Genomic DNA, 27,466 nt, shown 5'->3' with positions numbered 1-27,466 from the left:
CGGTGTTCCTTAACATATAACCTCCTACGCTTGGAAATAACATTTTTCAATTAGTTCTGAATTTTGAATTAAATTTTATCGAAATCGGACGACTATATCATATAGCTGCCATAGGAACGATCGGAAAATTGGTGGAAAAATAATAGGAAACAAATTATAGATTCGGTGTTTTTCAACATATAAGCTCCAACGCTTGGAAATAACATTTTTTAATTAGTTCTGAATTTCGAATTTAATTTTATCAAAATCGGACGACTATATCATATAGCTGCCATAGGAACTATCGGAAAATTGGTAGGAAAATAATATGAAACAAATTATAGCTTCGGTGTTTTTTGACATATTATATATATTATACTATTGGGAATATCATTTTTTGTGTTTTGAAATTTAATAAATATAGCTGCAAGGGTATATAAGCTTCGGCTTGCCGAAGCTAACTTCCTTTCTTGTTTTTAATTAGTTTTGAATTTCGAATTAAGTTTTATCAAAATCGGACGACTACATCATATAGCTGCTATAGGAACGATCGGAAAATTGGTGGGAAAATAATATGAAACAAATTATAGCTTCGGTGTTTTTTGATATATTATCTTATACTATTGGAAATAACGTTTTGTGTATTTTTAAGAATATCGAATTATATTTAATACAAATCGGACGACTCTAACATATAGCTGTCAAATAAACTGTCAGCGAAATAATGAAATATTTATTATACCCTTGCATTTATTATTATACCCTTGCAGAGGGTATATTGATTTCAGCCAGAAGTTTGCAACGCAGTGAAGGTGACGTTTCCGACCCCATAAAGTATATATATTCTTGATCAGCATGACTAGACGAGTCGATCTAGCCATGTCCGTCTGTCCGTCTTATATATAAAATTATGTCTTTGGTGTTTTTTATCATATTACCTCCTTTCCTTGGAAATAACATTTTTTAAATAGTTTTGAATTTCGAATTAAATTTTATCAAAATCGGAAGACTATATCATATAGCTGCCATAGGAACGATCGTAAAATTGGTGGGAAAATAATACGAAACAAATTATAGCTTCCTTAACATATAACCTCCTACGCTTGGAGATAACATTTGTTAATTAGTTCTGAATTTCGAATTAATTTTATCAAAATAGGACGACTATATCATATAGCTGCCATAGGAACGATCGTAAAATTGGTGGAAAAATATTATGAAACAAATTATAGCTTCAGTGTTCCTTAACATATAACCTCCTACGCTTGGAAATAACATTTTTAATTAGTTCTGAATTTCGAACTAAATTTTATCAAAATCGGACGACTTTATCATATAGCTGCCATAGGAACGATCGTAAAATCGGTGGGGAAATAATATGAAACAAATTATAACTTCGGTGTTTTTTAACATATAACCTCCTACGCTTGGAAATAACATTTTTTAATTCATTCTGAATTTCGAATTTAATTTTATCAAAATCGGACGACTATATTATATAGCTGCCAAAGGAACGATCATAAAATTGGTGGGAAAATAATATGAAACAAATTATAGCTTCGGTGTTTTTTTTAACATAAAACCTCTTAGAGGGTATAATGATTTCAGTCAGAAGTTTGCAACGCAGTGAAGGAGACGTTTCCGACCCCATAAAGTATATATATTCTTGATCAGCATCACTAGACGAGTCGATCTAGCCATGTCCGTCTGTCCGTCCGTTTCTACGCAAACTAGTGTCTCAGTTTTAAAGCTATCGGGCTGAAACTTTCCCAAAAGTCTTATATTTTTTGCAGGTAGTATATAAGTCGGAACCAGCCGGAGCGGACAACTATATCTTATAGCTCCCATAGGAATAATCGGAAAAAAATGTTATAAAATTACATCTTTGTTGTTTTTTAACATATTACCTCCTTTCCTTGGAAATAACATTATTTAATTAGTTTTAAATTTCGAATTAAATTTTATCAAAATCGGAAGACTATATCATATAGCTGCCATGGGAACGATCGTAAAATTGGTGGGAAAATAGTATGAAACAAATTATAGCTTCGGTGTTCCTTAACATATAACCTCCTACGCTTGGAAATACCATTTTTTAACTAGTTCTGAATTTCGAATTTAATTTTATCAAAATCGGACGACTATATCATATAGCTGCTATAGGAACGATCGTAAAATTGGTGGGAAAATAATATGAAACAAATTATAGCTTCGGCGTTCCTTAACATATAACCTCCTACGCTTGGAAATAACATTTTTTAATTAGTTCTGAATTTCGGAGTAAATTTTGTCAAAATCGGACGACTATATCTTATAGCTGCCATTGGAACGATCGTAAAATCGGTGGGAATATAATATGAAACAAATTATAACTTCGGTGTTTTTTAACATATAACCTCCTACGCTTGTAAATAACATTTTTTAATTCCTTCTGAATTTCGAATTTAATTTTATCAAAATCGGACGACTATATCATATAGCTGCCAAAGGAACGATCGTAAAATTGGAAATAAAATTTTTAATTAGTTCTGAATTTTTTTGAATTTAATTTTAACAAAATCGGACGACTATATAGCTTCGGTGTTTTTTTTAACATAAAACCTTTTAAGCTTGGAAATAACATTTTTATACCCTTGCAGAGGGTATATTGATTTCAGTCAGAAGTTTGCAACGCAGTGAAGGAGACGTTTCCGACCCCATAAAGTATATATATTCTTGATCAGCATGACTAGACGAGTCGATCTAGCCATGTCCGTCTGTCCGTCTGTCCGTCCGTTTCTACGCAAACTAGTCTCTCAGTTTTAAAGCTATCGGGCTGAAACTTTCCCAAAAGTCTTATATCTTTTGCAGGTAGTATATAAGTCGGAACCAGCCGGATCGGACAACTATATCTTATAGCTCCCATAGGAATAATCGGACAAAAAAATGAAAAAAAATTATATCTTTGGTGTTTTTTAGCATATAACCTCCTAAGCTTGGAAATAACAATTTTCAAATAATTTTGAATTTCGAATGAAATTTTATCGAAATCGGACGACTATATCATATAGCTGCCATAGGAACGATCGGAAAATTTGTGGAAAAATAATATGAAAAAAATTATAGCTTAGGTGTTTTTCAACATATAACCTCTAACGCTTGGAAATAACATTTTTTATTTAGTTCTGAATTTCGAATTAAATTTTATCAAAATCGGACGACTATGTCATATAGCTGCCATAGGAACGATCGGAAAATTGGTAGGAAAATAATATGTAACAAATTATAGCTTCGGTGTTTTTTAACATATAACCTCCTACGCTTGGAAATAACATTTTTTAATTAGTTCTGAATTTCGAATTGAATTTTATCAAAATCGGACGACTATATCATATAGCTGCCATAGGAACGATCGGAAAATTGGTAGGAAAATAATATGAAACAAATTATAGCTTCGGTGTTTTTTGACATATTATCTTATTCTATTGGGAATCTCATTTTTTGTGTTTTTAAATTTAATAATTATAGCTGCAAGGGTATATAAGCTTCGGCTTGCCGAAGCTAACTTCCTTTCTTGTTTTTAATTAGTTTTGAATTTCGAATTAAGTTTTATCAAAATCGGACGACTACATCATATAGCTGCTATAGGAACGATCGGAAAATTGGTGGGAAAATAATATGAAACAAATTATAGCTTCGGTGTTTTTTGATATATTATCTTATACTATTGGAAATAACGTTTTGTGTATTTTTAAGAATATCGAATTATATTTAATACAAATCGGACGACTCTAACATATAGCTGTCAAATAAACTGTCAGCGAAATAATGAAATATTTATTATACCCTTGCATTTATTATTATACCCTTGCAGAGGGTATATTGATTTCAGCCAGAAGTTTGCAACGCAGTGAAGGTGACGTTTCCGACCCCATAAAGTATATATATTCTTGATCAGCATGACTAGACGAGTCGATCTAGCCATGTCCGTCTGTCCGTCTTATATATAAAATTATGTCTTTGGTGTTTTTTAACATATTACCTCCTTTCCTTTTAAATAACATTTTTTAAATAGTTTTGAATTTCGAATTAAATTTTATCAAAACCGGAAGACTATATCATATAGCTGCCATAGGAACGATCGTAAAATTGGTGGGAAAATAATACGAAACAAATTATAGCTTCCTTAACATATAACCTCCTACGCTTGGAGATAACATTTGTTAATTAGTTCTGAATTTCGAATTAATTTTATCAAAATAGGACGACTATATCATATAGCTGCCATAGGAACGATCGTAAAATTGGTGGAAAAATATTATGAAACAAATTATAGCTTCAGTGTTCCTTAACATATAACCTCCTACGCTTGGAAATAACATTTTTAATTAGTTCTGAATTTCGAACTAAATTTTATCAAAATCGGACGACTTTATCATATAGCTGCCATAGGAACGATCGTAAAATCGGTGGGGAAATAATATGAAACAAATTATAACTTCGGTGTTTTTTAACATATAACCTCCTACGCTTGGAAATAACATTTTTTAATTCATTCTGAATTTCGAATTTAATTTTATCAAAATCGGACGACTATATTATATAGCTGCCAAAGGAACGATCATAAAATTGGTGGGAAAATAATATGAAACAAATTATAGCTTCGGTGTTTTTTTTAACATAAAACCTCTTAGAGGGTATAATGATTTCAGTCAGAAGTTTGCAACGCAGTGAAGGAGACGTTTCCGACCCCATAAAGTATATATATTCTTGATCAGCATCACTAGACGAGTCGATCTAGCCATGTCCGTCTGTCCGTCCGTTTCTACGCAAACTAGTGTCTCAGTTTTAAAGCTATCGGGCTGAAACTTTCCCAAAAGTCTTATATTTTTTGCAGGTAGTATATAAGTCGGAACCAGCCGGAGCGGACAACTATATCTTATAGCTCCCATAGGAATAATCGGAAAAAAATGTTATAAAATTACATCTTTGTTGTTTTTTAACATATTACCTCCTTTCCTTGGAAATAACATTATTTAATTAGTTTTAAATTTCGAATTAAATTTTATCAAAATCGGAAGACTATATCATATAGCTGCCATGGGAACGATCGTAAAATTGGTGGGAAAATAGTATGAAACAAATTATAGCTTCGGTGTTCCTTAACATATAACCTCCTACGCTTGGAAATACCATTTTTTAACTAGTTCTGAATTTCGAATTTAATTTTATCAAAATCGGACGACTATATCATATAGCTGCTATAGGAACGATCGTAAAATTGGTGGGAAAATAATATGAAACAAATTATAGCTTCGGCGTTCCTTAACATATAACCTCCTACGCTTGGAAATAACATTTTTTAATTAGTTCTGAATTTCGAATTTAATTTTATCAAAATCGGACGACTATATCATATAGCTGCCAAAGGAACGATCGTAAAATTGGAAATAAAATTTTTAATTAGTTCTGAATTTTTTATACCCTTGCAGAGGGTATATTGATTTCAGTCAGAAGTTTGCAACGCAGTGAAGGAGACGTTTCCGACCCCATAAAGTATATATATTTTTGATCAGCATGACTAGACGAGTCGATCTAGCCATGTCCGTCTGTCCGTCTGTCCGTCTGTCCGTCCGTTTCTACGCAAACTAGTCTCTCAGTTTTAAAGCTATCGGGCTGAAACTTTCCCAAAAGTCTTATATCTTTTGCAGGTAGTATATAAGTCGGAAGACTATATCATATAGCTGCCATAGGAACGATCGTAAAATTGGTGGGAAAATAATATGAAACAAATTATAGCTTCGGTGTTCCTTAACATATAACCTCCTACGCTTGGAAATAACATTTGTTAATTAGTTCTGAATTTCGAATTTAATTTTATCAAATTCGGACGACTATATCATATAGCTGCCATAGGAACGATCGTAAAATTGGTGGGAAAATAGTATGAAACAAATTATAGCTTCGGTGTTCCTTAACATATAACCTCCTACGCTTGGAAATACCATTTTTTAACTAGTTCTGAATTTCGAATTTAATTTTATCAAAATCGGACGACTATATCATATAGCTGCCAAAGGAACGATCGTAAAATTGGAAATAAAATTTTTAATTAGTTCTGAATTTTTTATACCCTTGCAGAGGGTATATTGATTTCAGTCAGAAGTTTGCAACGCAGTGAAGGAGACGTTTCCGACCCCATAAAGTATATATATTTTTGATCAGCATGACTAGACGAGTCGATCTAGCCATGTCCGTCTGTCCGTCTGTCCGTCTGTCCGTCCGTTTCTACGCAAACTAGTCTCTCAGTTTTAAAGCTATCGGGCTGAAACTTTCCCAAAAGTCTTATATCTTTTGCAGGTAGTATATAAGTCGGAACCAGCCGGATCGGACAACTATATCTTATAGCTCCCATAGGAATAATCGGACAAAAAAATGAAAAAAAATTATATCTTTGGTGTTTTTAGCATATAACCTCCTAAGCTTGGAAATAACAATTTTTAAATAATTTTGAATTTCGAATTAAATTTTATCGAAATCGGACGACTATATCATATAGCTGCCATAGGAACGATCGGAAAATTGTGGAAAAATAATATGAAAAAAATTATAGCTTAGGTGTTTTTCAACATATAACCTCTAACGCTTGGAAATAACATTTTTTATTTAGTTCTGAATTTCGAATTAAATAATATCAAAATCGGTCGACTATGTCATATAGCTGCCATAGGAACGATCGGGAAATTGGTAGGAAAATAATATGTAACAAATTATAGCTTCGGTGTTTTTTAACATATAACCTCCTACGCTTGGAAATAACATTTTTTAATTAGTTCTGAGTTTCGAATTGAATTTTATCAAAATCGGACGACTATATCATATAGCTGCCATAGGAACGATCGGAAAATTGGTAGGAAAATAATATGAAGCAAATTATAGCTTCGGTGTTTTTTGACATATTATCTTATACTATTGGGAATCTCATTTTTTGTGTTTTTAAATTAAATAATTATAGCTGCAAGGGTATATAAGCTTCGGCTTGCCGAAGCTAACTTCCTTTCTTGTTTGAATTTAATTTTATCCAAATCGTACGACTGTATCATATAGCTGCCATAGGAACGATCGGAAAATTGGTGGGAAAATAATATGAAACAAATTATAGCTTCGGTGTTTTTTTTAACATAAAACCTCTTAAGCTTGGAAATGACATTTTTTTTAATTAGCTTTGAATTTCGAATTAAGTTTTATCAAAATCGGACGACTACATCATATAGCTGCTATAGCAACGATCGGAAAATTGGTGGGAAAATAATATGAAACAAATTATAGCTTCGGTGTTTTTTGATATATTATCTTATACTATTGGATATAACATTTTGTGTATTTTCAAGAATTTCGAATTATATTTAATACAAATCGGACGACTCTAACATATAGCTGTCAAAGAAACGGTCAGCGAAATAATGAAATATTTATTATACCCTTGCATTTATTATTATACCCTTGCAGAGGGTATATTGATTTCAGTCAGAAGTTTGCAACGCAGTGATGGTGACGTTTCCGACCCCATAAAGTATATATTCTTGATCAGCATGACTAGACGAGTCGATCTAGCCATGTCCGTCTGTCCGTCTGTCCGTCCGTTTCTACGCAAACTAGTCTCTCAGTTTTAAAGCTATCGGGCTGAAACTTTCCCAAAAGTTTTATATCTTTTGCAGGTAGTATATAAGTCGGAACCAGCCGGATCGGACAACTATATCTTATAGCTCCCATAGGAATAATCGGGAAAAAAAATGTTAGAAAATTATATCTTTGGTGTTTTTTAACATATTACCTCCTTCCCTTGGAAATAACATTTTTTAATTAGTTTTGAATTTCGAATTAAATTTTATCAAAATCGGAAGACTATATCATATAGCTGCCATAGGAACGATCGTAAAATTGGTGGGAAAATAATATGAAACAAGTTATAGCTTCTGTGTTCCTTAACATATAACCTCCTACGCTTGGAAATAACATTTTTTAATTAGTTCTGAATTTCGAATTTAATTTTATCAAAATCGGACGACTATATCATATAGCTGCCATAGGAACGATCGTAAAATTGGTGGAAAAATAATGTGAAACAAATTATAGCTTCGGTGTTCCTTAACATATAACCTCCTACGCTTGGAAATAACATTTTTTAATTAGTTCTGAATTTCGAATTAAATTTTATCAAAATCGGACGACTATATCATATAGCTGCCATAGGGACGATCGGAAAATTGGTGGGAAAATAATATGAAACAAATTATAGCCTCGGTGTTTTTTTATATCCTTGTAGAGGGTATAATGATTTCAGTCAGAAGTTTGCAACGCAGTGAAGGAGACGTTTCCGACCCCATAAAGTATATATATTCTTGATCAGCATCACTAGACGAGTCGATCTAGCCATGTCCGTCTGTCCGTCTGTCCGTCCGTTTCTACGCAAACTAGTCTTTCAGTTTTAAAGCTATCGGGCTGAAACTTTCCCAAAAGTCTTATATTTTTTGCAGGTCGTATATAATTCGGAACCAGCCGGATCGGACAACTATATCTTATAGCTCCCATAGGAATAATCGAAAAAAAATGTTAAGAAATTATATCTTTGGTGTTTTTAAACATATTACCTCCTTCCCTTGGAAATAACATTTTTTAATTAGTTTTGAATTTCGAATTAAATTTTATCAAAATCAGAAGACTATATCATATAGCTGCCATAGGAACGATCGTAAAATTGGTGGGAAAATAATATGAAACAAATTATAGCTTCGGTGTTCCTTAATATATAACCTCCTACGCTTGGAAACAACATTTTTTAATTAGTTCTGAGTTTCAAATTAAATTGTATCAAAATCGGACGACTATATCATATAGCTGCCATAGGAACGATCGTAAAATCGGTGGGAAAATAATATGAAACAAATTATAACTTCGGTGTTTTTTAACATATAACCTCCTACGCTTGTAAATAAAATTTTTTAATTCATTCTGAATTTCGAATTAAATTTTATCAAAATCGGACGACTATATCATATAGCTGCCAAAGGAACGATCGTAAAATTGGAAATAAAATTTTTAATTAGTTCTGAATTTTTTTGAATTTAATTTTATCAAAATCGGACGACTATATCATGTAGCTGCCATAGGGACGATCGGAAAATTGGTGGGAAAATAATATGAATCAAATTATAGCTTCGGTGTTTTTTTATACGTTTGCAGAGGGTATAATGATTTCAGTCAGAAGTTTGCAACGCAGTGAAGGAGACGTTTCCGACCCCATAAAGTATATATATTCTTGATCAGCATCACTAGACGAGTCGATCTAGCCATGCCCGTCTGTCCGTCCGTTTCTACGCAAACTAGTCTCTCAGTTTTAAAGCTATCGGGCTGAAACTTTCCCAAAAGTCTTATATCTTTTGCAGGTAGTATATAAGTCGGAACCAGCAGGATCGGACAACTATAGCTTATAGCTTCCATTGGAATAATCGGAAAAAAAAATGTTAAAAAATTATATCTTTGGTGTTTTTTAACATATTACCTCCTTTCCTTGCAAATAACAATTTTTAATTAGTTTTGAATTTCGAAATAAATTTTATGAAAATCGGAAGACTATATCATATAGCTGCCATAGGAACGATCGTAAAATTGGTGGGAAAATAATACGAAACAAATTATAGCTTCGGTGTTCCTTAACATATAACCTCCTACGCTTGGAAATAACATTTGTTAATTAGTTCTAAATTTCGAATTTAATTTTATCAAAATCGGAATACTATATCATATAGCTGCCATAGGAACGATCGTAAAATTGGTGGGAAAATAATATGAAACAAATTATAGCTTCGGTGTTCCTTAACAAATAACCTCCTACGCTTGGAAACAACATTTTTTAATTAGTTCTGAATTTCGAATTAAATTTTATCAAAATAGGACGACTATATCATATAGCTGCCATAGGAACGATCGTAAAATCGGTGGGAAAATAATATGAAACAAATTATAACTTCGGTGTTTTTTAACATATAACCTCCTACGCTTGTAAATAACATTTTTTATTTAATTCTCAATTTCGAATTAAATTTTATCAAAATCGGACGACTATATCATATAGCTGCCATAGGGACGATCGGAAAATTGGTGGGAAAATAATATGAAACAAATTATAGCTTCGGTGTTTTTTTATACCCTTGCAGAGGGTATAATGATTTCAGTGAGAAGCTTGCAACGCAGTGAAGGAGACGTTTCCGACCCCATAAAGTATATATATTCTTGATCAGCATCACTAGACGAGTCGATCTAGCCATGTCCGTCTGTCCGTCTGTCCGTCCGTTTCTACGCAAACTAGTCTCTCAGTTTTAAAGCTATCGGGCTGAAATTTTCCCAAAAGTCTTATATCTTTTGCAGGTAGTATATAAGTCGGAACCAGCAGGATCGGACAACTATATCTTATAGCTTCCATTGGAATAATCGGAAAAAAAATGTTAAAAAATTATATCTTTGGTGTTTTTTAACATATTACCTCCTTTCCTTGGAAATAACATTTTTTAATTAGTTTTGAATTTCGAAATAAATTTTATCAAAATCGGAAGACTATATCATATAGCTGCCATACGAACGATCGTAAAATTGGTGGGAAAATAATACGAAACAAATTATAGCTTCGGTGTTCCTTAACATATAACCTCCTACGCTTGGAAATAACATTTGTTAATTAGTTCTGAATTTCGAATTTAATTTTATCAAAATCGGAATACTATATCATATAGCTGCCATAGGAACGATCGTAAAATTGGTGGGAAAATAATATGAAACAAAGTATAGCTTCGGTGTTCCTTAACAAATAACCTCCTACGCTTGGAAATAACATTTTTAATTAGTTCTGAGTTTCGAATTAAATTTTATCAAAATCGGACGACTATATCATATAGCTGCCATAGGAACGATCGTAAAATCGGTGGGAAAATAATATGAAACAAATTATAACTTCGGTGTTTTTATACCCTAGCAGAGGGTATAATGATTTTAGTCAGAAGTTTGCAACGCAGTGAAGGAGACGTTTCCGACCCCATAAAGTATATATATTCTTGATCAGCATCACTAGACGAGTCGATCTAGCCATGTCCGTCTGTCCGTCTGTCCGTCCGTTTCTACGCAAACTAGTCTCTCAGTTTTAAAGCTATCGGGCTGAAACTTTCCCAAAAGTCTTATATCTTTTGCAGGTAGTATATAAGTCGGAACCAGCCGGATCGGACAACTATATCTTATATTATTTTCCCACCAATTTTCCGATCGTTCCTATGGCAGCTATATGATGTAGTCGTCCGATTTTGATAAAACTTAATTCGAAATTCAAGACTAATTTAAAAAAATGTAATTTCCAAGCTTAAGAGGTTTTATGTTAAAAAAAAACACCGAAGCTATAATTTGTTTCTTATTATTTTCCCACCAATTTTCCGATCGTCCCTATGGCAGCTATATGATATAGTCGTCCGATTTTGATAAAATTAAATTCGAAATTCAGAATGAACTAAAAAATGTTATTTCCAAGCGTTGGAGCTTATATGTTGAAAAACACCGAATCTATAATTTGTTTCCTATTATTTTTCCACCAATTTTCCGATCGTTCCTATGGCAGCTATATGATATAGTCGTCCGATTTCGATAAAATTTAATTCAAAATTCAAAACTAATTAAAAAATGTTATTTCCATGCTTAGGAGGTTATAAGCTAAGAAACACCAAAGATATAATTTTTTTTAAATTTTTTTTTTCGATTATTCCTGTGGGAGCTATATGATATAGTTGCCCGATCCGGCTGGTTCCGACTTATATACTACCTGCAATAGATATAAGACTTTTGGGAAAGTTTCAGCCCGATAGCTTTAAAACTGAGAGACTAGTTTGCGTAGAAACGGACGGACAGACGGACATGGCTAGATCGACTCGTCTAGTGATGCTGATCAAGAATATATATACTTTATGGGGTCGGAAACGTCTCCTTCACTGCGTTGCAAACTTCTGACTGAAATCATTATACCCTCTGCAAGGGTATAAAAATGTCATTTCCAAGCCTAAGAGGTTTTATGTTAAAAAAAACACCGAAGCTATAATTTGTTTCATATTATTTTCTTACCAATTTTCCGATCGTCCCTATGGCAGCTATATGATATAGTCGTCCGATTATGATAAAATTAAATTTAAAATTCGGAACTAATTAAAAAGTTTATTTCCAATTTTACGAACGTTCGTTTGGCAGCTATATGATATAGTCGTCCGATTTTCATAAAATTAAATTCGAAATTCAGAATGAATTAAAATATGTTATTTCCAAGCGTAGGAGGTTATATGTTAAAAAATACCGAAGTTATAATTTGTTTCATATTATTTTCCCACCGATTTTACGATCGTTCCTATGGCAGCTATATGATAAAGTCGTCCGATTATGATAAAATTTAATTCAAAATTCAGAACTAATTAAAAAATGTTATTTCCAAGCGTAGGTGGTTATATGTTAAGGAACACCGAAGCTATAATCTGTTTCATATTATTTTCCCACCAATTTTACGATCGTTCCTATGGCAGCTATATAATATTGTCGTCCGATTTTGATAAAATTAAATTCGAAATTCAGAACTTATTAAAAAATGTTATTTCCAAGGAAAGGAGGTAATAAGTTAAACAAGAAAGGAAGTCGGCTTCGGCAAGCCGAAGCTTATATACCCTTGCAGCTATATTTATTAAATTTATAAACACAAAAAATGATATTCCCAATTGTATAATATATATAATATGTCAAAAAACACCGAAGCTATAATTTGTTTCATATTATTTTCCTACTAATTTTCCGATCGTTCCTATGGCAGCTATATGATATAGTCGTCCGATTTTGATAAAATTAAATTCGAAATTCAGAACTAATTAAAAAATGTTATTTCCAAGCGTTGGAGGTTATATGTTGAAAAACACCGAATCTATAATTTGTTTCCTATTATTTTTCCACCAATTTTCCGATCGTTCCTATGGCAGCGATATGATATAGTCGTCCGATTTCTATAAAATGTAATTCAAAATTCAAAACTAATTAAAAAATGTTATTTCCATGCTTAGGAGGTTATAAGCTAAGAAACACCAAAGATATAATTTTAAAAAAATTTTTTATCGATTATTCCTATGGGAGCTATAAGATATAGTTGTCCGATCCGGCTGGTTCCGACTTATATACTACCTGCAAAAGATTTAAGACTTTTGGGAAAGTTTCAGCCCGATAGCTTTAAAACTGAGAGACTAGCTTGCGTAGAAACGGACGGACAGACGGACATGGCTAGATCGACTCGTCTAGTCATGCTGATGAAGAATATATATACATTATGCAAACTTCTGATTGAAATCAACATACCCTCTGCAAGGGTATAATAAATATTTCATTATTTCGCTGACCGTTTCTTTGAAAGCTATATGTTAGAGTCTTCCGATTTGTATTAAATATAATTCGAAATTCTTAAAAATACACAAAATGTTATTTCCAATAGTATAAGATAATACTTATATCAAAAAACACCGAAGCTATAATTTGTTTCTTATTATTTTCCCACCAATTTTCCGATCGTCCCTATGGCAGCTATATGATATAGTCGTCCGATTTTGATAAAATTAAATTCGAAATTCAGAATGAACTAAAAAATGTTATTTCCAAGCGTAGGAGGTTATATGTTAAAAAACACCGAAGTTATAATTTGTTTCATATTATTTTCCCACCGATTTTATGATCGTTCCTATGGCAGCTATATGATATAGTCGTCCGACTTTGATAAAATTTAATTCGAAATTCAGAACGAATTAAAAAATGTTATTTCCAAGCGTAGGAGGTTATATGTTAAAGAACACCGAAGCTATAATATGTTTCATATTATTTTCCCACCAATTTTACGATCGTTCCTATGGCAGCTATATGATATAGTCTTCCGATTTTGATAAAATTTAATTCGACATTCAGAATGAATTAAAAAATGTTATTTCCAAGCGTTGGAGGTTATATGTTAAAAAACACCGAAGTTATAATTTGTTTCATATTATTTTCCCACCGATTTTACGATCGTTCCTATGGCAGCTATATGATATCAAACAAAAACACCTCTTAACGAGGTAAAAAGTAGTGGCGAAGATATCAAGAATTGTGACGAAAAATGATATTACATTCGATAAAATAAATAAACTATATTAAATTTATGATTTCGGCCCGCAACAGTAAATATTTTTTTTCCTACACGTAAATTTTCCGTTGTAGCGTGCCGAATACATAAATTTAATATAGTTTATTTATTTTATCGAATGTAATATCATTTTTCGTCACAATTCTTGATATCAGAAATTTTTGTTAATGGCGCGTTCGCCACTACTTTTTACCTCGTTAAGAGGTGTTTTTGCTTGATATCAGAAGTAGGAATCGTCCCCATATGGTGGTTGGGCTTGGCTATTGAAAAACCAAACACACAGATTCGACCCCTAACCTTAGCTGAACGCCACCTTAAATAAGGCACAACAAGTTTTATCGCTTCAATTACCTATTTTAATAAAACAAGTGTGAAGTCTCAAGGGCTTTATAGTTTCAGATTCCAAGAGAAATCTGTCGTTTCTTACATTTTCCGCCGAACTAGCGGGTTTTTTACCAAAGTGGTAGAACAAATAGATCAAGTTTCCAATTTCGATTAGCTCCATGAAGTAAAGGACCCTAAAACCATAACAGATTTTCAGCTTGAAAAAATCCAATAAGAATATTTTTCATCAAATTGGTTTTTTTCTTGTTTACTCCAATTAGTTTGAAGAATTTCGTATACGGAGCTGAAACGAGTTGCACTTTTTATCGCTTAATATCTTCCAAACGGTAATTTTTAGGGCAAACAGTGTTATATAACAAAAGTTGAGGAATCTCAAGGGCTATATAATTAAAAATTTAAAAAGAAATCGTTCGACTCAATTTTGAGAAAATAGTCAAAAAGTGGTTTTAAAAATTAACTTTTTATCATAACTCTAAATCTATTATATTCAGACAATTTTACTGAATGAAGAGTATTTAGCAAATTAAATTATCTTTTCAGAGATTTATAACACTGTAGCATTAGTTGTTTAGATACTGTAAGCATTTTAAATGTGGCTTTTTTTTTGATTTTCCGCTAAACTAGCGAGTTTTTCCAAAAGTCGTAGAACAAACGTTTTCTTTTTCGAGCTACTTTATACCCCTATAGGGTTTCCAAAACCCTAAAACTAAGATGGGATGCATACAAACCCACAAACAAAGGCACAAATATTTTCATTTTGGGAAGAAGAAGAAAATCTTGTTTTTTGAATTACTTTTGAGCGGGACATCGGATTTTAACAAGTGAGGTGTCATTCCACGCGTATTCTCAGTAAGAATGAAACTAGCTAAACAGCCGACGCGCTGCCTCGGGGTCGCTTGTCGCGCCTTGGACTCGCAGAGAGTTCGGCCTGGCGGGCTTAGATAAGCGTCAGCGACTCGGGTGAACAAGCCTTGCTCTTCACCTGTCCCTTGCTCTGTCCCGGACGGTCCCGCTAGGTTCTTGCTCAGATCGCGCTGACAGTCAAGGCTAACGCCAGGAAGCTGCCTAGCCGTTCACTTTGCTTTACTCCTAGCGCAGACGAACGTTCCACCCGGCTTCACCCCAATACTTGACGTCCGCGACGTTCCTGCGCTCCCCACAAATTGATCAACCGTTCGTCCTTCGCGCCAGGTCCTGCTTGGTAGGGCAAGGTACGCTGGGTCTTAGACGACTTTCCCCCCCGAGCTCTCGGTTCCTCGACGAAGGTTTTTTTCGCTTGACTCTGACAGACCCGCCGAGTGATTCGCCAGGGTGTGGTCGTGACAAAGTTCGAAACCAAACGCCTTGACTTAGCCGTGTGATGCCTTCCGGAGCCACTTGTGTCTCAATTCGGAGCGATCTTGCTCCTTGTAGGCTTCCCACGGCGCTGCTTCCGACGACTTGCCTTGTTGTGACTCCCTTGTAGTTTACTTGGTTAACTGACTGTTCACTTTGGTATCTTGACTGATCTTGATGGTCTTGATGATCGACTGATCCAACTGCCAGAGCTCTGCGGCCTTATATAGGGTCTCCGGGAACCGTTATTTCCCTTTTGCGCACGGCCCGCTGAATCTCTCCACTCCGGGTCCAAGGCCCGTGGCTCTGGTTTGACCCACTTGTGCTTTACGCACAGCTTCCAACCGAGGTTCTGTCCAATGCTGCCGTCCCGCTGGTTCCCGTGATGCATGTGGCACGCCTGTGTGCCGCTCCACCGCCGAGATGTGGCACTTCTTCTCCCGGTCCAAAGTTCACGGCAGAGTCCAAAGTCCGGTGGAGTTCTGTTATTCCCTTTTGCACACGGCACTCTTGCTCTGCCCGCCAAGTCTCCACTCTCTTACTCTCCATTCTTGGTCTCCAAACTCTCTTATTCTCCAACATTGGTCTCCAAACTCTCTTCTTCTCCAACCTTGGTCTCCAAAATCTCTTCCCCTCCAACCGCTCCTCTCCGTTATTACGCGAATTCGCCGCGTATTTGGTAAGCGGCCGGCCATCTGTTGCTGCTGCTGCTGAGATTTGTGGGGAGTTATTCAACTCCTCACAACATCTCGAAACCAAGTTTTCGGCTGCGACCAGTGTAGCTCCGAACTTTCTATAATGAACACGGCATATATATTTAATTGAACGTATCGTGCGTTTAATATTTATGTATAATCATAAAGGTGGAAAATTTGTTGTCATCCCCATAAACAAAAAGAGAATGTCATTATCTAAGACTTCTTCTTCATGAAGTACGGGGCCCAACCTAATTTTTATACCCGCTACTCGTAGAGTAAAAGGGTATACTAAATTCGTTGGAAAGTATGTTACACGCAGAAGGAAGCGTTATCGACCCCATAAAGTGTATATATTCTTGATCAGGATCACTATTCGAGTCGATCTAGTCATGTCCGTCTGTCCGTCTGTCCGTATGAACGCTGAGATCTCGGAAACTACATGAGCTACAATACTGGGATTGGGCATGCAGATTCCTGAGATTCCTGCGCAGCGCAAGTTTTTTTCAGCAGAGTGCCACGCCCACTCTAACGCCCACAAGCCGCCCAAAACTGTGGCTCCCACAGTTTTGATGCTAGAATACAAATTTTAACTGAAATGTATTGTTCTCATCAATACCTATCGATTCACCCAAAAAACAATCTTTAAAAAATCTTAAGTTTGAACGTGGATATCTCGGAAACTATCAAAGATTAACTATCGATTGATCCAAGAAAAATTTGCAACGCCCACTCTAACGCCCATAACGCTTAAATCTGTCTACCCCCGTTAGATGGCGCATTTCGCTCAAAACACTTTGAAAATATAGACAATATATTTATTTATTTTATTTATTTATATAATGCTAACAAGTAATTATAAACTAAATGCTAACAGTGGTCATGAGCTATAGCAGCTATAGGCCTTCAGCTCTTCTGGTTTAGTATAATTTCATTTTATTTTCTTTTGTCTATTTGAATCTAGCTTATAATCTACATGATTAGATATTTACAGTGCTTTATTTTTATGCTTATTTTTGATTTTATTTTTATTTTAATTAAATTATATTTTGTTAATAATTTTAGCTTTGATCAGGAAGTTTGAGATGATCTTGAAGTTGTCGATTGTGGGGTTAGCTATAGATAGGATCGGATCAAGGTTGTGGAAGGATTGAGAACGTTGTGAGGAGAGGGTGGGGCAAGAACATATTATATGTTGGATATTGTTACACAATGGGAACAAGTTGTTTTTGGTCGTGTCCAGGTAGTGGGCATTGGCTAAGTTTGTGTGTCCTAGTCTGAGTCTGTTTATTATTATTTGTTGCCTCCTGCTCAAGGGAGAGTATTTATGACGGGAGTTTGACGTGGATGATTTGGCAATTTGTTGATACCAGTAAGAGGTTGAATTAAGACTGTTTGTTTGTTTATCTTGTAGTTCTTTTTTTAAGAACTGGGTAATGTCGTTAGAGTTGTTGTTGGCAGTAAGGGTTAGTGGAAATTTAGAGGCCAGTTTGGCTGCCTCGTCTGCGTTTTCATTACCTACGAGTCCTATGTGGCCAGGTACCCAGACAAGAGATATTTTTGGGAAGTGTTTAGTGACTAGGTTTCTGACTGAGGTGGCATAGTGCGAATGGTTGTTTTGGTTGGTGATCGAGGAGATGGAGGAAAGGGAGTCTGTGCATATAACATGTTTGCCTGGCATCTTTACGCAAATTTTTATGGCTTCCTGAATTGCTTTTATCTCACTCGAGAGGACTGAGGAATAGAAAGGCAGAAGTCCCAGTTTGATCGTTGCTGTTTCGGTTGTGATGCTGTAGGTTGTTATGCCTCCAGATTTGGAGCCGTCGGTATAGACGAAGTTATGGTTGGGGAACGAGGATTTGAGGGTGCGAAAGAGTTGATGGAAAATGTTTGGTGGAGTTGCATTTTTATTGTATTTAGATAGGGTGGTGTTGGTTGCTTTAATAATGCTATCCATGTTAAATGTTTTGCATTTATTGTTTTTGATTGGGAGGTAAGGAAATGATTTGGATTTGGATAATTGTATTACGCGGTCTATTGTGCTGGAGTATCTATGGTGTCTTTTAGTCGATTTGGTAAGCTTTTTTAAGGGTGTGTCGATGGATTTTAAAAGGTTTTTGGCTAGTCTTTCAGTTAAGAAGTCTCGCTTGTGTTCTATGGGACATATGTTGGCTTCTAATAGAAGGTTGTTTATTGGGGTGGAACGGAATGCTCCAAGACGTACTCTTATTACTGAATTAAGGGAAGTTTTAATTTTGTTTAATTGTGATTTGGGTGCGTGTCCATAAATTGGAAGGCAGTGGTCTATCTTGGAAATAATGAGTGATTTTATGACTTGGATAAGAGAGGCGGTGTTGGTGTTGTATTTGTGGGACGAAAGGTGCTTTACTATGCCTAATGGCTTGGACAGATCGGCTTTTAACTTGGATATGTGAGTGTTCCATTTATATCTTTTGTTGATTGTGAGTCCAGTATTTTGAGGGTGTCGGTGGTTGGTATAGTGGTGTCTCCTCTTAGTATCTTAGCGTTGCAGTTGTGTCTCTGGCAGATATAAAGTATCTGGCATTTGTCTTTGGAAAGGACTAAGCCTGAGCGCGTGCACCACTCGTCGATTTGGTTAAAGGTGTCTGTTAGGTTCGTTGTGCGGTTTTTTCGTTTGTTGTGCTCTATGATGAGGTGAAAGTCGTCTGCGTAAGCGCAGAACTTGATTTCTCTTGGGATAGAGATGATGTTGGTAAGGGAGTTGTAGGCTATGAGGAATAAAATGACGGAGATTGGAGAGCCTTGCGGAATCCCATTGTTAAGAGGGAAGGTATTGGAGAGATAGGTGTCGGTTTTGACTATTATTTTCCTATTTGTCATGAAGTTTTTGACGTAGTTGATTATACGAGCCCCTATTTTCCAAACGTGTAGTTGCTGTATGACTGTGTGTATGCCAATTTTTTCGAAAGCCTTAGTGAAGTCGAGTGAAATAATTGTTAGGTGTTTCTTGAGGGCAATAGATCTGGAGGCTAGGTGGTCTACATAAAGTAGACTGTCTAGTACAGATTTGCCTCTTTTAAAGTCGAATTGGCTGTTGTGTATGCGTTTGTTATTTTGAACGAACCACTACAACCTCTTTGCAACTATTTTGTCGAGGATTTTGGCTAGGCATGAGTTCAGAGATATGGGTCTGTAAGATTTTATGTCCGTTTGAGGTTTATGTGGTTTCAAGATGGGTAGGACCAGGCTGAGATTAAATGATTGGGGGATATGTGAAGAGAGTATTTCATTGTAGAGGTTAATAATTCTTTGTTTAACAGTTGTGGGCAAGTTTTTGATCATGCAGTAAGATATGCGGTAGTGACCTGGAGTTCTACCTTTCAGAGTGTTAAGTGCTGAGGAGAATTCTATGAACGTTATGTCCTTTTCGATTACTATTGCCGTTTTGGTGGGGATGTAGTTTGGAGTAGGATTAAGGAGTTCTTTGTTGAGGCGGAAGGCTGAGGAGAAGTTTTGGTCGCCGTCTTCTTCTGACCAGGTTTGACCAAAAGAGTTAGCGATTTCTTGTCGGTCGATTGTAGGAGTAGGGTTGTAAGGCAGTGGATGTTTTTTTGGGGGTATAACCCACAGAGTCTTTTGATGTTTGCCCATGTTTTATTTATGGGTTAATGTCGGAGGTAAATTCTTGAATACTGTTTTTTTTGGCATCTCTGATGGATCTTTTGAATTTTGCATTGGATTTTTTATACTCAATAATGTTATGTGTGTTAAATTCTCTATTGAGTTTTCCCATTTTTTTTGTCTTTTTTGAGGAGAGACAGCTCGCTGTTCCACCAGGGAACGGTGCGGGGTTGGGTAAAGGTGGAGTTTTGGGGTATGGTATATAACACTTCCCAGGAGATTTCTGGAGCTATACTGGCGGAGGCGAAGGATAGATCAATGTGTGTGTATGTGTTGTGCGTTGAGAAGTGAGTTGGAGATTTGTCGTTTAGTAGTATGTAGTTAGAGCGGTCGATGTAGTTGGCTATAGTCCTTCCCCTTTTGTTGGATTTAGGGTAATAAGGGTGCCAGCTGTTGAAGTCACCCAACACTAGGGTTTGGGCGTTCTGGGAATCAAGAAAATTTGCCAAGTGGTTTGCGTTGAAGGGTTTGGAGTGGGAGATATAGGCTGAGATAACATTAAATTTGGATTTGGACTGTATGGAAACTCCGACCGCGTCAAAGTCTGAGCTTACGGAGATTGCGTTCTGGGGTATGGAATTGTGAATTAGAAGGGCTGTGCCTCCAAAACTATTATGGCTATTTTTGCTGATGTAGAGGGAGTAGTTTATAGGGGTAGGAAGGGAGCAAAGGTTTGTAAAGTGTGTTTCTTGGAGGGCAATAATTTGTGGGTTATAGGATTTAGCAATAACTTGTAGATCTATATAATTGTTTCTGTAACCGTGTATATTCCATTGTATAATTTTAAGCATTGGCTTTAAGATTTAACGTTAAAATAAGTTTTAAAGTTAGGTTAGTGTTTTTCTAACTTATTATCTAATTAGTTTAATTAGATTATTTAGGTAGTTTGCTTATGAGGTTGGTGTTGGAGATACATGTTTTTTCAGATTTGTCTTTAGCTTTAAGTGGTTTAGTGAGGAGGTTGGGCTTGTCTTTTGTTTGGGATCTGAGCTTACGGTCTGTTTCAGGGATGAGTCTTCTATTTTGGTTGCGATTAGTGGAGTCGGTTGTGTCCATGTCTTCTTCCGATGTATAGGCCGATTGTTGTGGGTTTTTCTGTTTATTTGAGTGTGCGCGGAGGTCGTCATAGTTGGTGATTTTCCTATTTGGCTGTGTTTTAGAGTTAGTTGAGGTTGACGGAGTGTTGTTTGTTGTTTGCATTGATGTTGTAGGTTTAGGTTGTTGTTGGAGGGTTCTAGAGTAAGTTGTTGGTTGATGTGTGTGGCGTTGATCATAAATGCTTAGTGCGGTTTTGAAATCGACTCTTTCTATTGTTTTAATGGCTACGATTTCTTTCTGCTTGATGAATGTTGGGCATTGTTTGTCGAGTGGGGAGTGATTGTTTTGAATGTTGGCGTTGTGTTTACAATTTGAGCAGGACTTTGGATTGGTACAATTTTCGTCGTCTGGGGTGTTGGGTTCCGAACAATTGTTGCATACTTTGGGGCTTTTGCAGTATTTGGTTGGGTGTCCAAATCTTTGACAGTTTCGGCATTTGAGAGGTCTAGGTATATAAGGACGTACATGGACACGTTCATATCGTATCATTATTGTTGATGCCAGTGTTCTTGTTGCAAATGTTAAGATAGTCAGACCAGATTCCTGTAAGAGGTTGTTCTTGAATTGAAAGATCTTTTCGACTTCAATTACTTTTTGCGAGCTTAGTTCTTTTAGTATGTCTTCTTTTTCTATGTTACGTAGGTCGTTAGAGTATATAACTCCTTTTGAGGTGTTGAGTGTTTTGTGTTCGGATGAGCTGACGAGGAAGTTGTGGAATTGGGTAAGCCTGAGCAGCCTTTGTGCTTGGATTACGCCTTTGGTTTTAACTAATAGCTTTCCGTCTCTGGTTTTTTTGACAGATTCAACTTCACCACCGCATTGGTAATCAATTACTTTCTTGATAATGAAGGGAGACACATTTTCAAAAGATTGGTTATCTTGACAAGAAATCATGATATATTTAGGTTCAATTAACGCATTTTTATCCCATAGTACTGGGTTACTTAGGTCCGGTGGTCGCATTGCTTGTTCACTTGGGCTGCTGCCCGGTGCACTTGCTTTGTAACGGATCTGTTAGGGTTTTTTGTTTTTGGATTTTTGGTGAAGTATGCTTTGTGCTTTTATTTGTTTTTTGAAAATTTGGATTGATTTGTTGTTGTTATCTGTTGGTTTTGGCGAGGTGATCTCTGTAGCACGTCTGTCTTCTATGAAGTTTGGATGGTGATGTAGACAATATAATTTCAGTATTTATTTGTGGTTTTCGAGTGGTTTATATATAATAAGCAATCAAAAAGAATAACGCAACCCGCTTTCGCTTCCAACGCTGGCTCGGACGGTAAAATCGAGCTGGGAAACTGCTTCGGCCAAGAATCTAGCTCGCGCGACAATCAGCCTGGCTCTTTCCACCACAGGGTAAAGTTCTGCAACTCCTTAGGTGTCAATCCTCTGGTCGCGCAGTCCGCTGGGTTGTCTTCGGTACCCACGTACCGCCATTGTCTTGGGTCAGAATGGTCCAGGATGAATCCGACTCGGTTGGCCACAAAGGTCTTCCACCTTTGTACGTCTCCAGTCAGCCAGTGCAAGACGATAGTGCCGTCCATCCAAAAGAAAGTCTCCACCGAAACTCCGTCTTGGCCGCCGCAAGGTCGTGCCGACGGTCCTGTTGACGTGCTCGACTCGCAGGTAAACAGAGGCAGCATACGACGACGACGACCCGTCGCAGAACGCAGCAGCTGCACAACGGCTACGGAGGCTGGACCGTACTCAGTCCACCGACTGACGGCAAAGTCCTCGATTCCTGGGAGGTCGAAGCGAAACGCTCGCCAACGCTCCAGAATCGCTATCAGATTTAACGGATCGAAAGACAATTTCGGAATTTTGATCCCTTTTTTCTCGAGTTGCGGCGGACAAATTATTCCCAAAGTGAGCCCCTCTATAGGGCCTTATATGAGTCTAGCGCACTTCCAATTGATATGCAATTGGACTACTTCTCAAGTAAATCAATTCTTAAGCATGGGTTAGTCAATTATTTTGTAAATTTTAGTACGTAAGATAAGTTGTTAAATTGTAGACGTAGCCAGTAAAGGAATTTCGTTGGCGAAATAAATAAATAAATAAAAGACGCTCGACAGCGGAAAAGTATGTTACAGGCAGAAGGAAGCGTTATCGACCCCATAAAGTATATATATTCTTGATCAGGATCACTAGCCGAGTCGATCTAGCCATGTCCGTCTGTCCGTATAAACGCTGAGATCTTGGAAACTATAAGAGCTAGGCTAACGCCCATAACGCTTAAATCTGTCTACCTCCCACATAACCATATATTGAGATAGCGGGTAGGTGGCGCTTTTTAATCTCGTTTTGCTGCTTGCATATCTCCATTTTCCTTTGGTCCCTTTAGCTAAGAATCGGGTATCTGATAGTCGAGGCACTCGACTATAGCGTTCTTCCTTGTTTAAATTTGATGTAAACATGACAGTAAGTCAAGGCAAGAAAAATATTTTGGTCTACCCAGCTGATCTAAAACATAATCAGTTCTAGAAAATGGAAATTAATCAGTCAACAATTTTTTATTAATTTGACCATAGTTAATCCCCATTTTTGTTGTCAGAATTTGGAAGAGACATCTTGGTACTAACAAGAGTGGGCTATAATATCATATATATACTGGTTTATCATCCTTTCATCTTTATTTTTGCTTATATAAATTATTTGTAGTTATCGATTCGATATCGAATTCGTCGCCAAATGGTTGCTAGTTATGTAAGAAATTGTATAGAAAAGTTGAATTAATACAGATTTTACTCTGTTTCCTAAATCTGTTTTTACTACATCATAGTTAGAAAGTGGGTAATATTTTAAACAAGGAAGAACGCTATAGTCGAGTACCTCGACTATCAGATACCCGTTACTCACCTAAAATGACCAAAGGAAAATGGAGATATGCAGCAAAGCGAGGTTGAAATGCGCCACCTACCGGCGGTAGACAGATTTAAGCGTTGTGGGCGTTAGAGTGGGCGTGGCAAAGTTTTTTTTGGATCAATCGATAGGTATTGACAAGATCAATACATTTCAGTTAAAATTTTTTATCTAGCATGAATATTGTGGGCGCCACAGTCTTGGGCGGTTTGTGGGCGTTAGAGTGGGCGTGGCATATTCGCGTGACAAACTTGCGCTGCGCTCAAGCCTACGGAATCTAAATCTGAATTCCCATTTCTCTATCTTTGATATTTTCCGAGATATCTGCGTTCATATTTACGATTTTTTGAAGTTTGTGGGCGGTTTGTGGGCGTTCAAGTGGGCGTGGTAAACTTTTTTTTGGGTCAATCGATAGGTATTGATGAGAACAATACATTTCAATTAAAATTTTTATTCTAGCATGAAAACTGTAGGAGCCTCAGTTTTGGGCGGTTTGTGGGCGTTAGAGTGGGCGTGGCACTCTGCTGAAACAAACTTGCGCTGCGTAAGAAGCTCAGGAATCTGCACGCCTAATCTCAATAGCCTAGCTCTTATAGTTTCCAAGATCTCAGCGTTCATCCGGACGGACAGACAGACGGACAGACGGACAGACGGACAGACGGACATGGCTAGATCGACTCGGCTATCGTTTTACTCTACGAGTAACGGGTATAATTATTTATACTGACTACTTGATCAGTATTTGTTGTATTATGCAGTCTTATGAAGGTATTTTGGGATATTTCGTCGGAAGCAGCGCCGAGGGAAGCCTACAAGGAGCAAGATCGCCACTTCGAGTCGTTTGGGATTGGGACATCAGGAATCTCCGAATTGAGACACAAGTGGCTGAGGTCCGGAAGGCATCACACGGCTAAGTCAAGGCGTTTGGTTTCCAACTTTGGCACGACCACACCCTGGCGAAACGGCCGGCGGGTCCGTCAGAGTCTAGCGAAAGAGGCCTGCGACGAAGAACCGTGAGCTATGGGGAAAGTTGTCTAAGACCCAACGTAGCTTGCCCGACCTAGCAGGACCTGGCGTGAAGGACGAGCGGTGGATCGATTAGTGGTTTCAATAGGCGTTGTCCTGGAGAGCCCTGCGATTACCGGCGAAGTTCCCGAACAGAAAATGTCCAAGACCCCGAGTGCCAGAAGCGCCAAGCTACCAGTCAGGAGGCATTCAAGAGGCGTTGTTCTGGAGAAGCCCAGCGGCTCGCCAAGACCCGGAACGGCGGTTGCCCAAGGACACCCAAGTCAAGAATCAGCGCAGAGGACACCATCGCCGCGCGGAGCTCATTGCGGAGCGCAGGAGCGTCGCGGACGTCAAGCATTAGGGTGAAGCCGGGTGGAACGTTCGTCTGCGCTAGGCGTAAAGCAAAGTGAACTGCTAGGCAGCTTTCTGGCGTTAGCCTTGACTGTCAGCGCGATCTGAGCAACAACCTAGCGGGACCGTCCGGGACAGAGCAAGGGACAGGTACACCCAAAAAAAAAACCAAAAGTATACACTTAATAAGCGTTGTGTTAAAAGTATACTAAAGTTAATATAAAAATGTAAGTATTAACTCAACACTAATTAGTTTCAACTGTATACTTTGTAGTGTAAGTGCTCTACCAATGAGTATAAAGCGTAAGCCTGTAGTGTTATTTTTAAACTAGTCATATTTGACTATTTAGTTTATAATTTATACTTTTGGATTCAACAAAAACTTGATGTAGTATAAAGAAAATGTAGTTTCAAGTTATTACAAAATAGTTTCATGCCAACACTTTATAGTATTAAGCTTATAATAATTATTATATGAGTGAGACTCAGTAGCATAAATAGTATACTGAACATTAAATAGTTTTTCATGGTGTGAAACTAGGACAATAGCGATTATTCGAACATATATTTTGGTGTAAAACCAGGACATTAGCGAGTATACGAACACAGAAAATGCTACCGGAGTTGGCGTTGTTTGACGCGTTAATTATTATTGCCTTCCGGACGATCTCGGACGACGCAGCGCTCGTCATTGCAGGCCAAGTTCCCCTAAGTGAACTGGTGCGGGAGCCACAGAACAAAGACCGAGGTGAAGAGGAGTGCCAGGATGCAGAGCGTCGACAACTGGCAGGCAGCCTGGGACAACTGCAGCAAGAGACGCTGGCCGCTGGACGCAAGGGTAAATAGGAAGCACGGCCAGGAAGATTTCTACCTCACGCAGGCGCTGAGTGAACATGGTTGCTTCCGAAGCTTCCTTAATCGTTTCGGACACGACACGGAGAACGGTTGTCCAGAGTGCGGCAGCGGGATTGTTGAGGACGATCAGCATGTCCTATTTTAATGTCACCGCTTCGGGTCTGATCGCCAAATGCTGATGAAGACCACCGGGGCAAGAGTTCGGCCAGCGACGGCAGCCTACGCAGCGAACGCTGCGTCGCATCGAGAAGGAGAGGAGAGAAGCTACAGCCTAGGTGGCTACCATTGCGCTAAGCAATACCTTGCGGTGATACCGCGCAATCACGGCCCCTACTCTTGTTGTTTGTACTGATTTTAGTCTGTATATACGTGTTAGGTAAAGGAATATAAAAAAAACACGAAGGAGCTAAAAACATGTGTTATGTGTGTTGCTCAAAATATGAATATTTATGAAATAATAACAAAATAATACGTGAAATAGTAATAAAAGAAAAACAACATACAACTTGATTTTATTGGGTTTGGGATACCACGAAAAACAAAATAGTATAAATTTTATACTACAGGCAACGGGGAAATCGTATAAGTTTTATACGAAATAGTAGCAGCGATCAAGACGCCGGAGGACATCCTCTTCATGTTGCAAGAATGCAACCTGCACCTCCCCACGAAGGACTGGAAAGTCGTCAAGGTGGAGGAGCATGAAGGGGATGTCAACCAGGCGGTTTTGGTCCTGAACAAGGAGTCAGTAGCTCCGATCGAGACTGCTCGTGGAGTGCTGAACTTCGGGTTCAGTGCGATACACATCAAAGTGTATAAGGGCGACTCCAACGCCGCTAGCAGCTCTGCCGGCAACCCAGCCGAGGACGTGGACCTCAGCGACACAGAGGAGGCCGATGTCACTGTGGTGGAGGTTGAAGCTGTAGATGTCATTAAGACTTCTACAAATAAACCTTCACCACAGTAAAGCAGCGTCTGCTGCACTTCTGCTTCGCCTGACAGAAGGCGGAGCCGACCTAGTCCTCGTACAGGAACCTTGGGTTGTAGGAGGCAAGGTTGCTGGACT

The sequence above is a fragment of the Drosophila subpulchrella genome, unplaced genomic scaffold (assembly GCF_014743375.2).
Source record: "Drosophila subpulchrella strain 33 F10 #4 breed RU33 unplaced genomic scaffold, RU_Dsub_v1.1 Primary Assembly Seq34, whole genome shotgun sequence".
In the NCBI taxonomy this organism is placed as follows: Eukaryota; Metazoa; Arthropoda; class Insecta; order Diptera; family Drosophilidae; genus Drosophila; species Drosophila subpulchrella.
The sequence above is the reverse complement of the archived record's forward strand: the minus strand, read 5'-3'. Positions refer to the sequence as shown.